This window comes from Zootoca vivipara, chromosome 7 (assembly GCF_965207765.1).
Source record: "Zootoca vivipara chromosome 7, rZooViv2.hap1.1, whole genome shotgun sequence".
In the NCBI taxonomy this organism is placed as follows: Eukaryota; Metazoa; Chordata; class Lepidosauria; order Squamata; family Lacertidae; genus Zootoca; species Zootoca vivipara.
Genome location: NC_142590.1, coordinates 77,196,541 through 77,205,195, shown reverse-complemented (window position 1 = coordinate 77,205,195; position 8,655 = coordinate 77,196,541). Strand labels below are relative to the sequence as shown.

At 47.3% G+C, this 8,655-nt stretch overlaps 1 long non-coding RNA gene across 1 annotated transcript in view; it reads left to right on the top strand.

Moving 5' to 3' along the window:
* Positions 1–1,126: 1,126 nt before the first annotated feature.
* LOC148685146 (uncharacterized) overlaps positions 1,127–8,655 on the top strand; it is a 35,229-nt gene continuing 27,700 nt past the window's right edge. Inside the window, exon 1 of the long non-coding RNA XR_015950914.1 lies at positions 1,127–1,265. This is a non-coding gene — a long non-coding RNA (uncharacterized LOC148685146). The remainder of the gene's footprint in view (positions 1,266–8,655) is intronic.

Here is an 8,655-nt window from a genome sequence, read left to right as displayed (position 1 = left end):
GTAGCTTGTGCCATAAGCAGCACAATTCACCTATCTGAAAAGGTCTGCTTTGTGAAGGGTAGGGGAAAATGACTTTGTGAAGAGAAAATGAATTAGCAGCATGGGCTGAAGTGCACAAGGAAGAAAGGATTTATTAAATAGTTCTACAGAGGCGATAAACATTAGGGGGAACCTAATGGAGCAGAACTTCTAAGTGAAAACCAAGGAAAGGGGGAAACCAATTTCAAGGTAATGCTTTTATATTTACATAGTGCTGGAAATGGACAGCACAACTCAATGTTGGTTGGAGGAGAAGTTCAATCCACCTGGACTACTCTCTGCAGGATATTGGGGGTTACTGAAAGATAAGAGATGGCCTAATTCCCCCCCCCCTTTTATGGAGGCAATGTTGATTAGTGGTTAAAGTCTCTGGGCGGCTTTGCTTCTTGTTTCTACTGAGCTAGTTTACACTGCATCTATTGTGTTTGTAATTTGTGCACAGGACAAATTTGTGTCTGGTTATTTGCTCCATAGAAGTGCATCTTCTGACTGAAAACATTGTACCGTACTTGTTCTTAGGTAAACTGTGCTGGCATTCAATTGTCTCAAGAGACAATGGAGTGCGCTCTACGTGGGGCTACCATTGAAGGTGACCCGGAAACTGCAATTAATGCGGCAATTAATTTCTTTTTTTTTTGGTATGACAATAGATGGTTGGATGGATGAACTCCTGCGTACTGCCCTGGTTCACTGGAGCTCCCTGGTGGCAGGGGGGGGCTTCGGGGGCAGGGGAGGGGAAGGAGGACAGAAACCCAATCATAAAATGGACCACTTCTGACTGTTCACCTGCGTGGGATACTTCTGTGGCAGGGGAGGACCCATGGAGGGGGGTGGGAAGAAGGTGGAAAAGGTGTATATGTATGTACCATCTTTTGTAATTTGTAAAATCAATAAAAATTATGTTTAAAAAAAAATAGACTAGTGACTGGGAGTGGCCGCCGGGACCACATAACACCGGTCCTGAGAGATCTACACTGGCTCCCAGTACATTTCCGAGCACAATTCAAAGTGTTGGTACTGACCTTTAAAGCCCTAAACGGCCTCGGTCCTGTATACCTGAAGGAGCGTCTCCACCCCCACCTTCAGCCCGGACACTGAGATCCACCACTGAGGGCCTTTTGGCGGTTCCCTCATTGCGAGAAGTGAGGTTACAGGGAACCAGACAGAGGGCCTTCTCGGTAGTGGCACTCGCCCTGTGGAATGTCCTCCCAGCAGATGTCAAGGCAGTAAGTAATTATTTTACTTTTAGAAGACAACTGAAGGCGGCCCTGTTTAGGGAAGTTTTTAATGCTTGATGCTGTACTGTTTTTAATATTCTGTTGGAAGCTGCCCAGAGTGCATATTATTATTATTATTATTATTATTATTATTATTATTATTATTATTAATCATTATAACCTAGACAGCATCTTAAAAAGCAGAGACATCACCTTGCCTACAAAGGTCCGTATAGTTAAAGCTATGGTTTTCCCAGTAGTGATGTATGGAAGTGAGAGCTGGACCATAAAGAAGGCTGATCGCCGAAGAATTGATGCTTTTGAATTATGGTGCTGGAGGAGACTCTTGAGAGTCCCGTGGACTGCAAGAAGATCAGACCTATCCATTCTGAAGGAAATCAGCCCTGAGTGCTCACTGGAAGGACAGATCGTGAAGCTGAGGCTCCAATACTTTTGCCACCTCATGAGAAGAGAAGAATCCTTGGAAAAGACCTTGATGTTGGGAAAGATTGAGGGCACTAGGAGAAAGGGACGACAGAAGACGAGATGGTTGGACAGTGTTCTCAAAGCTACGAACATGAGTTTGACCAAACTGCGGGAGGCAGTGCAAGACAGGAGTGCCTGGCGTGCTATGGTCCATGGGGTCATGAAGAGTCGGACACGACTAAACGACTAAACAACAACAATCATCTGGTGGTGAAGTCAAGCTGCTGTGTGTACAGCACTGAAGCGACCTCCCCGGGATGCAAGCCTGGGCAGTGTGTATGGAATTCCTGGGATGCCGAGACAACCAGACCCCTCTCAGCCTCGCTGATGTGGTCCAGAGGAAAGCAGAGCAATACGTTTGGCACCAGCTTGGCTGCAGGAGTTGCTGGAAGGAAGCTTACAAGACACAATCCAACTGTCTTAGGGACTCCACTTAGGGTTTACTCCTTAGTCATTTCTTCTCCTGAAGATGTCCTGCAAGGCAGCAGAGGTTTAGGATCAGAGTTTTCCTTCTCCTAGATGGACTACCTTCCCAGGTTGACAAGCCCCATCTGCCCCTCACTTCCATCTACAGCACATGCAGAAATCACCTTCTTGACTGTTGGACCCACTATTGGGCAACATGACTGTGATACAGAAGTCACATTTGCCATGACTACACTGGTATTTTCTGAAGTAAACAACTCACCATCCTTAGCCACAGCGCTTTGACCCTACCCTTCAGATGTGTTACTGGGGCAGACGTTTGCAAAGTTAAAATAAAATAATGTAACATAATTTTATAATGTGCAACCACAAACTTCAGCCAGAAATTCAAAAAGCACTGATTAGTTGTGGCTCCTCGGCACGGCCCATTACATCCTGAGAGGTGTGCATCCGTTAACAGCTCAGTGGAAAATTTCCTAACTGCAAACGAGCCAGTGAAAAATGGCCAGAGAGTAATTCTGAATCAGCAAGTTGCAGGAATTATGCATTGTGCGTGTGTGCCGACTGCTTCCAAAACACTTCTGTTTCGGTGTTAAAATCAGTCTGTGCTGGCCTATCATAGGTCAAGGAAAAATGTGAAAAATATCTATCTAACCCAGACATAGGCAAACTCGGCCCTCCAGATGTTTTGGGACTACAACTCCCATCATCCCTGACCACTGGTCCTGTTAGCTAGGAGTGATGGGAGTTGTAGTCCCAAAGCATCTGGTAGGCCGAGTTTGCCTATGCCTGATGTAACCCATCACTGGTTGCTAGTGTGCGCTCTGGTATTAGAAAATACTGGAATGTACATGGCAGCTGTACCAACTGCAGCCATTCCTGGACAGAGGTAGTATTGCCATGTGATTCACACACTCTCTAATCTTCTGGCTAGATTACTGCAATGTGTTGTGCATGGGGTTGCCCGCCTATCAAACTTGGCCCATGGAGGGTAGAGGAGTTAAGTTCCTACTCTTGTCTTTGCCTGTCCTCTATGTCAGGGGTGGCCAACTCCCAAGAGACTGCGATCTACTCACAGAGTTAAAAACTGAAAGTGATCTACCCCCTTTTGGGGGTTCAGGTCAAAGTTGTAGGGGTTTTTTTAGGAAGGAGGAAGGCCCATTTTTCAGGGAAGAGGTAAAATGTTGAGCTTTTTTAGGGTAGCCACAGTTGTTCAGCTTCTTTGGGGGGAGTCAATGATCTACCAGTGATCTACTGCAGACATCCAGTGATCTACCGGTAGATCACGATCTACCTGTTGGACATGCCTGCTCTATGTGTGTGTTTTCTCCAAAAGTACTGGGTTTAGATGTTGTGTTAATTGTTTTCACTCTTATGTATTTTGTCCTGGAACCTTCTGGTCAAGAGCAGTTAAGAAATATTTTAAACCTATCAGGCACCTAGCTCAGTTGGTAGAGCATGAGACTCTTAATTGCAGGGCCGTGGGTTCAAGCCCTAGGTTGGGCAAATGATATCTACCTTGCCAGGGGTTGGACTAGATGGCGCTTGTAGTCCCTTCCAACTCTACAATTCTCTGATTCTATGAAATCAATAAATTAATGAGTTGTAATACTTAGCAGGGCAAAAGTCAGTGGTAACAACAAAAGAACAGTCTTCACCAGCCCAGGCATCAAGAGAGTTCCACAGTTTGGGGGCAGCTAGTGGTGCTACCGAGGAAGGACTTTAGGGCAGAAGTCCAGAGCCCCCACTCAGCAGAATGAGCCACAAGGCCCTCCAAATGGAGCAGGGCTGTCTTACTACATTGTGAAGTGAGCAAAGAAATGCACCTGACCATTGAAAGATATATCCCTATGCACACCCCTCCCCATTAAATTCCGAATATCAAATGACCTAATTGCACACAGAGTGTGACCAGTTAGGTCATTGCACTCTCATCCCATTCAGAGAAGCCTCTCTTATAGGCTGCTTCAGAAGCCCCCACTTTGCATGCTCCATTGTTGAGCCACATCCTGGGACGGAAGAAGGTAAGTAGTTCTTCTCTTTACAAAGAATGCCAAGAACTCACCAATGGAAAATGTTTTGATTTTCTCTTGGGTTCTGGCCTGCTCCTTCACAAGAAAATAGTCCTTAATTAGACCTTATGGTCTAAAACTGTTGGGTTTTTCTTTTTGGGGGTTTTTGTAGGTGGATTGTGCAACATGACACTAATGCAACAATTGTGCATTCATGTTGGACCACACACACACACACACCATTCCTTTTTATTAGTGCTTCTGCAATCATTCCCCAATGTTACTCAATATTGCTGTCTCGGGCTGTGACTCATTATTGCACTGTAACTCAACAAAAACAGGATGAAAGCAACCACCGCCCTGGAACACGTTTGTGGTATAAGAAGTTACAGAACTTCAGCAGGAAGTTACAGCTCTGGACACGTAGCGATTGGCCTGAGCAAACAGGCTTTGCAGATGCAAACAGTGTTGAACGGACGCAAGTCGTCTTGAAAGAACAGTCAAAGGAGTGTCTGGAGAGTGTTAAAAAGTGAAAATACTCTTTGCATGCACACCCCACCAATCTACAGTAGGAGACTCCGGTATACTGGCCTGCCTTACAGAGTTGTTGTAAAGAGGACAGAAAAGAAAGTAATTTAAGTGTTGCACGTACGGCAAAGGCTAGATATATAAGGAAATTTGCGCATTGTCCTTTGTATCGCTTCACCCTGATCTTTTTCTGGCTGGACCTTTCAGCCAGAAGTTGCAAAACCGAGCACGAATCGCGGACAATGGCGGGCTATATAAAAGAGCCCTTATCTCTCTTGTTTCACAGTGCATGCGTGTGCCCCCTCCAACCTGGGAAATTTCACCCATTCATGTTTCACAAACAAATAATTACAATAAAATTGCCTTGACGGCCTAAAGACGTTATACATGTGCTAAGTGTTGCTATTTTCAGCCACGCTACTTAGGTGGCTGCGACGGGGCTATCCATCACAGGCTTCCCCCTCCCTTCTCTCTCTCTTTTTAAAAATACTGTATTTGCCATCAGCGCTGCGCTGGATCTGCGGTGTATTTTATTATAACAACGACGAGCCTTGCTGAATCGAAACTCCGCTGCCCTTTCTGCTCCACGCCATCTCCTGGGCCTGCAAGAAGGAGATAGGGTCTGCTTCTCTTCCCCCCACCCCCCGTTAGGTGCGTGTGCGGGAGGTTTTGGCTCACCTATAGATAATATCCCCAGTATCAGAAGCAGCTGTTTAGACAGCTCCTCCAGCCCATTAATTCTACATGGAAGGAAGGAAGGAAGGAAGGAAGGAAGAAAAAGAAAGAAATTTCTTCGCAATTGTCCTCCGCGCTCCTTGTGAGCAGTGATTGCAAACACACCACGCAGCCCATTTATTAATTTTGCATCCCGCCGTGGGACGGATCGCGCCCCCGCCCTGATCTCCATTTCCTCTTTGATCTCGCAGACAAGGCACGTTCGGAACGCAGCAGGGGGCCGCGCGCGCACACAGACGCAGCCGCTGCTTCGGATTCTCTTCCCCCTTTCATTCATTCACTCATTCGCCCAGACTTTCATTCATAACCCAGCCTAGCCCGGCCCGGCCTCCTGGCTTTCTCTACGACCCTTTCCAAGTTCTCATTTTGTTTCCAGCCGCTTGATTTTTTTTTATTATGATTTTTAAGCCCTGCCTGCTGCAAATGTCCACCTCTTCGCTTTCTGCCTGCTGCAACCCGCCCACCCTCTTTAGTCTGCGTGTTCCCACTCACGTCGTCCACGCTCTTGCTCTCTCCACCTCTTACATCATCGCGGCGAGTGCCTGCGCGCCTTAAACAGCTCTAATGCCGCCTCTCCTTCCCCCGCCCGGCCTCTTTTTTTTTGCTCTCTCTCTCTCTACCTTAGCTTTGCCACCTGCCTGGAAGCGTCCGTGGGCAAGGCGGGTAGGGAAGGGGAAAGGGGGAGAGACAGCAGGACTCTTGCCTTACTCAACGTGAAGGACAAGGCCGGCCGCCCCCAGGCCCCCCCCCCCCATGCCTAGTGCCCATCATTTCCACAGCGACGCCGAGCGATTATTCAGAGCGATCTTGAAACTAAGCGTATCGCTTTGCTAGGAGGGCTAAAAGCACGCGCGCGCAACGAAAACACCGTAGAAAACAAGAGCAGAGCAGAAACCACCGCGCCGAAATCCTTAGAGCTGTTTTACCGGCGCAGCCGCTGGGCCTCCGCACTTTTCGTTGTACATTGTTTTGCCTCTCCTGTCTTGATTATTGATGAGAACAATTTGCAGTACGTGATGCTTTATTCAGAGGGAACAAACGAGGCCTACGAGGGAGGGAGCGAACGGGCGCGCGAGCGAGCGAAGCGCCAACAGCCCGCCTCCTCTTTGCCTGGGTTGGGAAAATCCCTCCCGAAGTCTTGGCGAGAGTAGCGGATACAGCTTCCCGTTGGTCCCTCCATGTGTCTGCGGACAAGAGCCTGAACTTATCTAGGGGGTCCTTGCAGACTGGTAGTTTTTTGTGGGGGGTGTATTCTGAGTTGGCTGTATGCCGAAACCCTTCCAATTCCTGGCACCAGCACAAATCAAGTGGCTGAATTAGCCAGGCAAGGGCCATAATGGCCTCCTAAGTATGGGCCCTTAAGGTAACAAAGGAAGTGGCTCTGTGCCGCAGGACAAATGGATGGGGTGCCCTCCGTTAATTAGAAAGACAAAGACCAGAGTTGAGAGTTGTGTGAGCTGGAAGCTAACTGTAGGCTGGGAAGCCAGAGAGAGAGAGGGCCGTGCCTGATTTCTCCATGAATAGGCTGCTGCTATGGGACAAGCAAGACCTTTTTGGGGTGCTAATGCTGTGAACCCCTCCGTGATAGACTCAGGTAACTAAGCCATATATCATAAAGGCACCACTATCTCTGCTGTGCCTCATTCCAAAAGGAAACACTGCCCCTGAGTAAGTACCTGGAACCCCTGGAATTTTGCACCGCTCAGATTGGGGTGGCATGCCACAGTAAGCACCTAAGAAGAGCCTGCTGGATCAGGCCAGGGGCCCATCTAGTCCAGCATCCTTTTCTCACAGTGGCTGAACATGGGGAACTCCAGCGCAAGAGCACTCTCCCCTCCTGTGGCTTCCAGCGACTGGTATAAACATCATGACTCTAGTAGCTATTGATAGCCTTACGTTTGGTGAATTTTCCCAATCCTCTTTTAAAACCATCCAGGATGGTGCTCATCACTGCCTCCTGTGGGAGTGAGTTCCATAGTCTCTTTGCCAAGAGAAGGAAGTGCTGTACTTTTTTCTTTTCCCTGAATCTTCCAAGATTCAGCTTCATTGGGTGTCCCTGGGCTCTAGTGCTATGAGATGAGGAGAAAACCTTTTCTATTTTCCCCATACCGTGCATAACCCCCAAGCACAGCAAACCTTTCCTTGTAGCATTGATGCAATAATAGTGCATATGTTGGGTTTATTTTGGACGATCCACACGCTATTCTGCTTTGTTGTTCTGAGATGCTTCTCCAGCATTACTGCATTATTGTCATCTATAGGGGCACACTTGTGCTATAGCACACCAAAAGCAGGATGAAATGAACACATCTGGAACTTTGCATGTGTTTTGCAGCCAAATCACAAATGCATGTTTTGCTAGACAAGCACAGGGCTAGTACACAGAGAAACAAAATAAAAAATTCCTTCCAGTAGCACCTTGGTATGAGCTTTCGTGTGCATGAACACTTCTTCAGAACACACTGAAGAAGTGTGCATGCACATGAAAGCTCATACCAATGACAAACTTAGTTGGTCTCTAAGGTGCTACTGGAAGGAATTTTTTATTTTGTTTCGACTACGGCAGCCCAACACAGCTACGTACCTGTAACTAGTACACAGATAGTTCTTAAACTTCCTAGAGAGGACTCTCTGTGTGGCCACCAGTGTGGTGTAGTGGTTAAGAGCTGTAGACTCGTAATATGGTGAACCGGGTTCACGTCCCCGCTCCTCCACATGCAGCTGCTGGGTGCCCGTGGGCTAGTCACACCTCTCTGAAGTCTCTCAGCCTCACTCACCTCACAGAGTGTTTGTTGTGGGGGAGGAAGGGAAAGGAGATTGTTAGCCGCTTTGAGACTACTTAGGGTAGTGATAAAGCGGGATAGCAAATCCAAACTCCTCTTCTTTGCCTCCTCTAGGCAGGAATTCTGTAACAAAGGAGATAATCTCTTAAGTGTTGGGTAAAAGATTCCCACATCGCAAGGGGTTGAACTAGATGACCCTCGTAGTCCTTTCCAACTCTACAATTCCATGAAATGCTCTATCTCATCCAGCCAGCCTGATCAGGTCCTTAGAGCACTGAAGCAGAGTATGCACAACTCTGTATATATTTTCAGGGCAGGCTAATGGAATACCAGGGAAGTAGTCTATCTCCAACTCCTCAAAAGATTCCAGTAATGGTGTCTCTGAAATTTTTTACACATCACTTGGGAAGACAGGTGAACTAATATCAG